Genomic DNA, 9,350 nt, shown 5'->3' on the forward strand with positions numbered 1-9,350 from the left:
GTCCTCCTAAGATCTTAAAGCTGATGTAAAATCAATACTTCTCAAGCAACTGCTTCTGAGGCAGCTGGGTTTTCAGGTAGCAACTGGGACAGATTTCCTGAAGAATTTGCCTCTAAGCAATGGCGACACCACTTTCTTTTATTAAAAAAAAAAAAAAAAAAAAAGAGGTTTAGTTGCACAATCTGTCATAGAAGTTTGTGTTTCCCAGCAGTTAATCAGATCAGGAGTATCTGAAGGATATTTGCGTGGAATGGCATATCAGAAGAGGTAATAACTGGTCATGGGGATAAGTCCTGTGTAAGGCACTAACATAACACTGACTGTTGAACTGTTGAATGATAGGCAAAGATTGCATGAGCTGTTGAAATGCATGTGGCAGAGCACAGCTTACTGCTAGGTTTTGCTGTGTTCACAGGGAAACACTGATAGGCTTTGCACTGCATTGCTCTGAGGCTGCTGTGAGTTGTGCCTGCTATCCACTGCTGTGAGGAAAATGAAAAGAAAATGAAGCCAAGCCACTAAGGAATACAGCTATTTGTTTGTAAGCTAGCCAAGGACAGCTGGGTAAAGCAGAACATAAAATATGGAAATTTGCTCCAAGAAACAACCACCATATCTGCTCTGTTCATATCTGCTGTGAACTCAAGAAAACATGTTTGGCCAAGTGGCAAGGACCTTACTAAGTTCTTGGACTAGATTGAGGGTCTCTGTGAGGGATTTATGCTAGAAGAAAATATTTTAGACTACTCTTAAAAACTCAGAACCAGCCTGCCTCAGAAATGAAGGGAGTCTCAAGCTAGCTGCACTGTTGGCAGTGTTGCCAGAAAGTGCACTGACATGTGCAGAACTTGTGTTTTGCACAGGAGCAACACTTATCACTGCAGAAGAGGTTCCTTTTTTTTACAGTGGAGCTAGGAAGGACAACGGTGGTACAGCATATTGTCATTTTAAGGGAGTCCTAGCACATTAGCGATTGAATCAAGTGCAAGAAAAAAATAACAGCAGATCCCTGAACTGTGGAAACAGTGAGGGATGTGGAAAGAAGCTGCCAGTATTGGAAAGAAAGGTGTGAGCCTAACAGACTCAGTGTGTAAAGAATTGTCAATTTATTTCTAAAGAGGGGAGAGGATGCCTGATGGTGGGATACTGTAGTTAGCTAGAGTGTGACCTGAAAAAGGAAATACTTCAGCAGCGACACCGTGGGCTTACTTTGACAGGTTATTCAACTCAGGATGATTCTGTATGCCTTTCACCTATCAGCCCAAATACTGTAGAAAGTTTGCAGACGGTTCTTACGAACTGATTGTACATCTGCCCTATTCCAGTTTTCTTGCTGGATCTATGTTCAAGTACATGTCACAGGATCTGGTCTTGGAGCTACTGGGAGGGGAGGTAGATAGATAGAAAAGAAAACAGTGATAGGGACTGGAATCACTGTGCTAAATGCTAGTCAAATTCCTGTTTAGGGGGAATGTCTTGTTGGGACCTCAGGAGGGCCTGGTGAGGGGATTTCTATCCCTCAGGAGGAAACTGCTGGTCCAATGGAGCTGAGCATACACAAGTACTAGCTTAGTAAAACCCATCCTGGACTGTTCTGTGTTTCTATGTTAAGAGAGTTGCTTCTGCCTACAGCTCATATATAATTAGAATGATTATAAAATAGTAACCTCTTCAGTTTCTGCCTGTTGACAGCTCTGAGGAATGACCCAATTTGAGCTGTCAGCACTGAGGACCTTGATTCCTACCAAAAGTCACTTTTAAATGAACCTAGAACATCTAGACAGCTGCCAGACTTCACTGGCAATAATAATTAGTGAGATTTTCCACTGCTGGATACAGGCTTTCACATGTGTGGCTCCTACAAAATGAATCTACAAGGAAGCCTTTCATGGCTGTTTGAATGCTTCTCTTCTCTAGCTGCCTATTTGACATTCAATAGCTATTCAGGCAGTGACTTTTTTTTTTGCCTTGTTCTCCATGTTGACATTTAATTGCTAACTTACCATGTGCTGAGTGCTTGCATTTCTGCTTTGTCTCACCAAAGAAATGGCTCCTGCAGTGTCAACATGAAGCATCAACCTTAGCATAGCATGCCCTGCTCATGACAAGAAGTTTAGGCTTGAGCTGTTGCTCGGGGGCTTGGTATGAGAAAAGAACGTGGGTAGAGGAGAGGCAGGTTTTTTGGCTTTGCAGGGATGAAATAAATACTGCTTCTGCTTCTGGAGAGCTGGGGCTCAGCAGCCTTTTCCAAAGCCACAGTCTCACCTCAGTGCTGCAATCATTTGAGGATAGTAATCAGAAGAATCTTTCTAATTGTTATCCTTGACACTTCTCTGCTGCTGTGTCTAAGTTCTTTGCTGTACATTCTGGCATGGTTCCCCTTGCAGCAGGGCAGCTAACACCTCCAAATTACAGGTTACATCCCACCCTTGGACACACAATAGGGGAAAAGGAGAGACGTGGTTGCGTGGCAGCAAGTCATGATTCATCCTCCTTGGAGGCTGTTCAGTCAGGCAGATGTTAAAAGTGTCAGTGAATGTTCAGTAGAATTTACTATTTGCTGCTTCTTCTATGGCACTCATTAATTCTTTGCAAATATCAGTGACTTTGCTCTGAGTGAGACTGAAGAAAGAAAAATCATTGTTGCTTTTGGATAAAGGCTGGTTCCGCAAGCCTGCACAGCCATGTTGCACTATGGGACAGGTTAGTTTCTCCTTGTGTTCCACTGCCCCAGGGCTGCCTTTGTTGAGTGTATAGTATTATGGCATGGAGAGGAAAGAGGGAAGCAAAACCCACTTAGTCATTGCTGTGTTCCTTTCCTTAGGAGTGGCTTTATTGGTTAGTGACTTTGCAAAAATTCTCCTATCATGTGGATGACCTGCTTTGTGTTTCACCACACAGGATGAAAAAGCCAGCTAACCTGTATCCAGTCAAACTCCTGCTGCAGATGACATTGTGTCCACTTTAAATGCCAAGCTGTTTTTTGAGCAGCATGTCTCCAGGGGCAGCCGCTCTGCCCCTAGTACCAGGAAACTACAGCCCCAGGAACCTCTGCTCTTACAAGGCTGTTGCTTTGTACTACGTAGGACCATTGTGATTTGTAGACCCTCAAACACTAACACAGAATCATAGAATATCTCAAAGTGGAAGGGATTCACAAAGGCCATTGAGTCCTACTCCTGATTCTACACAGGACCATTCAAATTCCAAACACAGTATCTGAAAGCATTGTCCATCCGCTTCTTGATCTCCAGCAACCTGGGCCTGTGACCACTGCCCTGGGGAGCCTGTTCCAGTGCCAAGCCACCTTCTGGTGAAGAATCTTTTCCTTATACCCAGTCTGACCCTCCTGTGACACAGTTCCATGACGTTCCCTCAGATCCTGTCACTGTCAAAAGAGAGAAGAAATTAGCACCTATCCCTCTGTTCCCCTTCTGAAGAAACTGTACTCTGCAATAAGGCAGCCTCCTCTAAAGAAAATTATTGTGCTTTTGTTTTCTTTCTCTTTAAATTTTTCTTGGGGGCTATGTAAGCATGCAGACTGTACCTGTGCTTAGAAGGGGATTTTCCTCCTTTTCCAATCTCTCTTGCACAGCCTATGTCTTCAGCCTCCATCCTGCACCAGAGCTGACGGTTTTTGCATGCTGGGCACATGAAAAATGCTCTTGAAAAGAAAGCAGGATGGCAAATATGGTGTAAATGGATGGAAGAGAGAGGACTAAGTCAAATCCAACCCATCTTCCATTAGGGTAAATCATGTTTTAATGGGTAATATGAGTTGAATGAGTTGAATGAGTGAGGTCTTTTTCCTGTAAAAGCAGAAAGGATGACATATTGTGCGCCTGCCCTCTGCCAGCAGGACAACTAGAGAGTTGGTTTTTTGTTTTTTTTTTTTTATTTTGTAAATTATGAGGAGGGGAAAATGTCTGGGCTTTGGCCATTCAATCTGTCAGCTGCCAGCCCACTACTATTGTGTAGGGAATGGAAGCAAATAGCAATTAAACAGTGTGAAGTTACTTCAGTTTTACTGCAGAGGCTCGGCAGACCCTTACTTTCTCCAGGATATGAGAACTGTTAAGCTTAAAGAGAACTGGGATCACACAATCACAGAACAAGCCAATTTTGTGTTGAGCTCAGGAGGTCCAACCTTCTATTCAAAGCAGGGTGAGCCGTGAGGTCAGGACAGGTTACACAAGGCTTTATCCAACCCAGTCCGGAAAACCTTCAAGAATGGGAACCGCACAATGTCTTACAGAAACCTGATCCACTGCTTGACTGTCCTCCTGGTGGGAAAGTTTTTTCTTACGAGAGTTTGAACTTCTCTTGGTTCAACTTATGCTAGTTATCTGTTATCCTGCCACTATGTACCACAGTGAGGACGCTGGCTCTGCCTTTCTGGTAACCTTCTCACGGGTATTGGGAGGCTGCCATTAGCCCCCCCCCACCAAAGTCTTCAAAATGCCATGTAGGAATTATTAACAACATAGTGAGGAATTAAGATTACATGAAGTAAATACACTGAGTCACACACTCGCTGAAAAGCCCCCTAAAATCCAAATTACTACCTGCATACCCACTGTCTGAGACAGAGGCTGTGAGCTAAAATACTCATTAATTACAAGATCATCTACTATTATAATGCATAGGCACAAAAGAAGCTGCACCTTCACAGCAGCATTTCCTAATTTTTCTATGCTCAGCTCTGTTATCTTAAATAATTTCCATCTGTCTTTTGATGAGCAACATTGATGTTCTTCAAAGTGCTGTTCTACCCGCTCAGAATCATCCTTTTTTCTGGCATTTCTAGTGGTTGCACACCAGATATACCCTATGTGTAGCTGCTAAGTGCTGGTTTTCTGCCCCCTAGCATTGTTGCAAGCAGAATATTTCCCATTTGATCTGCAATTGCCAGTGAAAATGCCCTACAGAGTTTCACACATGCCTCTTCAAGCTCCAGATAACTTCACATCTCACCTCTCCTGCAGGACTCACAGGACACTCATTGCTCAGAGCTGGAGGGACACTATACTAACAGAAAGAGGCTTTCCAAAATGGCAGATTGATGCAAAAATAAATCATGCCTGCTCTGTGGTCAGCAGCAAACAGAAATTATAGGAGATATTTTCAGTCCACATCACAAACAGAGCAAGGGAAACAACCTAGCAGCCAAACAGCTTGTTTGTGGGTTAGGGGTTACAGTAGCACACAGCTCATGTCAGCTCGAAATTCATGCTGACCCCAAGTCAGGAAATTGCCGACATACCGAAATGCTCTCCAACAAGACAAGCTGAGAGGATGGGTGTGCAATGCCTCAGTACGTCCATTCCAGTTAAAAAACCCAGATTGCAAATGGTGTCTCAGCACCACGGCCAGCATCCCTCTCCCGGCATCTTGAGCCCACGGTTCAGCCCTGGAAGGAGAGCTGCTGGAATAGGATGCAGAGCAGCAGCCCTAGGGCAGAAGATCTGTTCCATCGACACAGGGACATTTTTAACCAACACTGGAGCAGGTCACAGGTTGGGGGTCCTCAGCACCATGTGGAGAGGTCACACAAAGTACTTTTTCATATATGTTTCTCCTCACCCTCTTTCTGGTTACCCTCTCTCCTTGGCACTCCTTTTCCCTGCAGCCTTCTCCCACCAGTGTTTCTGCTTTTCTCTATGAGCCAAAACTACAGTAGTGTAAGGGTTGACAGAGAAGCAACAGCATTAAAAGAAAGAAGAAAGGTAGGGGAATGATCTTCCTACAGAAAAAGAAAGAGGGACTGATGCAGGGCTCTTCCATTGTAGCAGGGAGCCCTAGAGGAGCCATGTTTCCTCCTTGCCCCCAAGTGCTTGAAAGCAGAATGGACCCCAAAGGTACACTTTGCTGGTAAAACAGGCTTCAGCTTTATCTCTTGTTCACATTTTACTTGTAAGTCCTGAAAGGAAACAAAGAGGACCTTAATGTGGTTTTTTTTGTTGTTTTTTTTTGCTTGTTTGTTTGTTTTTTGTTTGTTTGTTTTTTTTTTCCTTTTCCCTAGGTGCTTTAACAGTTTATATTAAGCACAGTGGAGACAATCAGCATCCCAAGATTGTGGTCCACATGCCTACATATAACTGGAAGGTCTAAGTTCCTGTCTACTTGCAGCTGCTTGACATGAAATCACATTTTTTTGCAGTTCATTTTTCCACAACAATACTTAGTGGGCTGCTATTGGAACACTGATCTCAGTGATGATGTTGGTGTAACGCTGAGGTAACAGGTTGTGTAGATGTGAGCACACAGGACACACAAGAAGACTGAGCAATGCATCTGAAAGTCCCACAGTGCATTACTGTCTGAACCCTTCTTTTCTTTTGGCTCAAAGCTTGCTTTCTGAGGTATGTTTTGTGATAAGACTCTAACTGACATACCAATGAGGCAAATGGTGGGTGTCGCCATGTGGCAATCAACATCACCATGTGAACATTTGAAAGCATTTCCTCCAGAGCTGTTTGCCCCAGGAAGAGAGTGCTCAGGAGTGTTTACTGGTGGAAGATCTGGCCTGTGACCAAGTAGCACCAGCTTGGTATGGGAGACTGGGGAATGATACCATCATATCCTGTGAAAAACAGGATGCAGGTGGGCACCTCTCTGCTCCCTCTTATCTGCTGGCAAGGGCTGGGAGATGGGAACAAAGGAGTTTCTGCTGAGATCCCAAAGCCAGAAGCTGCCACTCCAGAGAGAGCTGACTCAACCAATTTGGACTTATAAATAAGTTCGTACTGCTGTTGGAGGTGGTCGTCAACCAAAGCAGTCATCAACCGAACAACAAGCCCTGATGACCCATCACCCAAGATCAACATCTGCGCTACAAACAACACTGGACCCCTGGTGGTGACTATCTCTCTTGCTTTCTACAAAGACTCCTTGCTTTTTTTTTTTAATCTCTTTTCTATCACCCACCTTCCCTTCCCCATCCCCCTAAGCTACTAGGATTTGTAATAAACTGGTTAGGCTAACCTCATGCTATTAGAAAAACCTCATGGTCATGGATGACCTCATGCTATTAGAAAATCTGTCTATCATGGAAATTTGTCTGCCTTCTTCTGTGGGGAAAAGGCTTTGAATTCATGAAGCCCCTTAGGATTTCATTAAAAATTGAGTCTTTTTCCGCTGCTGAAAGTATAGCTAGAAGACCCTGAGAACAGACATCTTTGTTTTCCATGTTTTTAAATCACTTTCTAGAAGCAATGCTTAAGAAGATTGGAAGAGATTTATACACATCCTTGCCTTTGTGTATAATACATTAGTAATAATGTCAGGAGTGCAACTGGGAAATTTCTATGCCAACTTAGGAACTCCTATAAAATTGTATCTTAAACAGTGTTTTCAAGATCCGCGCTAAAATGCATGGGATAAAAAGAAGAAAAAAACTTGCTCTTAGCTGTTCAAAATCAAGATTTAGTTAAAAATGTCAGTATCAGTTCCAAATAAATCAGTCTTTTATTTCTACTGATGATGGAAGTAGATCATTTCTGGAAGGAAGGTTGTAGAAAATATCATAATTTTACTAAAAGAAGGGAAAACAACCTTTTTTGATTCCTATAGAATACAAAAAACAATCCACTATTTTTTTTTGTATAAACCATCTCAGATACTGAATATATACCCTACAGTTTAACTACTTTTCAAGTGAAATTACACATTAATAGCCTCTTGTAGCTGATAATACTTTTGTCTCACTTTCGATGTGTGACCAGACTTGTGCTTGTAGGATCAAGCCCAGACCTCTGACAGATACTGTCATTGAGAGGAGCTGCAAAATCACATTTTTTGGAAACCATGACTGCAACAAGCATGCATGAGCAAGAGCTCCTGGTTTAGGTGAGATTGTTTTAGGTTAGAGGACGCAATGAGTGGGGCTGCAGGCTGGGGTACATGCAGGTAGTGGGATTCTTGGACACAGGAACCCACCAGGTGCCACGTTTCCCTGCTGTAATGGAGAGCTGGAGCATACATGGTGACACATAGCAAGCCCTCTCCAGCCTCAGACTGAAAATGAGGCTGTCACAGGCCATCTGCCATTTGTGTAGAAGGAAGGTCCTGGATTTGCAAGTGCCTGAGGATAAGGCACTGGGACAGATTGCCCAGACAAGTTGTGGATGCCTCGTGCCTGGAGGTGTTCAGGGCCAGGTTGGATGGGGCCCTGGGATGCACCCTCGTGGGTGGCAACCCAGCCCATGTGTAGCGATAAGCAGGACTAACGCGATGGAAATAGCGTTACAAAAGGTGGAAGGAAAATACAGAGCTCACCCGGATCAGAAGATTTTGGGCTCACGGGGAAAGGCTCCCACCAAGGAGAGATCTCCAGGAAGAGATCCTTCCTCAGGGCCAGTCAGCCCTTAAATGAGGCCTAAGAGGGGTGGAGCCTGGCTCCACCCCTTCTGGTTGCACAGGTGAATTGCCTTCACCTGTGCTCCCAGGGCTGACTGGGTCTTTCCTCCAGGTGCTCAATCAGTGGTTCAGGCCATGACTCAGCAGTTCCCATACAATGAGGCTTTCCGTGCTCTTGAACCTTCTTCAAATGGCATGCAAAGAAAAAATGTTGTAAATAGAAGACAAATAAATTCTACTAAAAGAAGCTGCAGCAGAGAGAATAGTAAGAGGAGCCTAAGAAATTATGAGAGTTCAAGCTACTAGCGCATCTGCTGTTGCAGATGCAACAAACTCTTGGTGTTACATGAGCCACATCTAACAACAGCCAAAAGGCCTATTTCTGAAACTAAAAGTTTCTCAAGAAAACACAGTAAAGGGAAAAATATTTCAGGGTAAGAGAAGAGGAAAGTAGGAGCAAACAAGCTGATATTCTGTTGTTATTCTTGTCCTTTTTATCTCCTGGAAGGGCTGTTTTTGGACCCAGGCAAGATTCATAAACAAAACTAGCTAAAGACAATACTGCAGTCATCACTAACAGTTTTCAGGTCACACTTGTAATTGCAGTGAAAATTCCTTTTCATGCTTCTAAGAAGTATTGGTTTAGACTGTTCAGCTGTGGATGAGTGAAACAAGCATGAACTGATGCTCGTTCCCCATCACATTCCTAGCCTGCTGCAGTCAATAAACATTTGCTCTATAGAAAGAAAATTCCTGAATCTCTTCACAAATTTGGAGATTCATGATATAAATCTGTTCCTGCCTGTACTGCTTAGCCTTTGGCCACTAGCAGTGTTGTACAATACAATGAAATGGAAAAAAAAGAAAAAAAGAAGTAGACCAGCAGCATTCAGCTCCTACCAGCATCCTTTATGGTAGGGAAAAAATGAAGCAGAATACCTGACAATGCTTAATTTCATAGAGTACAATAGAGGCATATAGAACATGGTAAT

The sequence above is a fragment of the Numida meleagris genome, chromosome 1 (genome assembly GCF_002078875.1).
Source record: "Numida meleagris isolate 19003 breed g44 Domestic line chromosome 1, NumMel1.0, whole genome shotgun sequence".
NCBI classification, from domain to species: Eukaryota; Metazoa; Chordata; class Aves; order Galliformes; family Numididae; genus Numida; species Numida meleagris.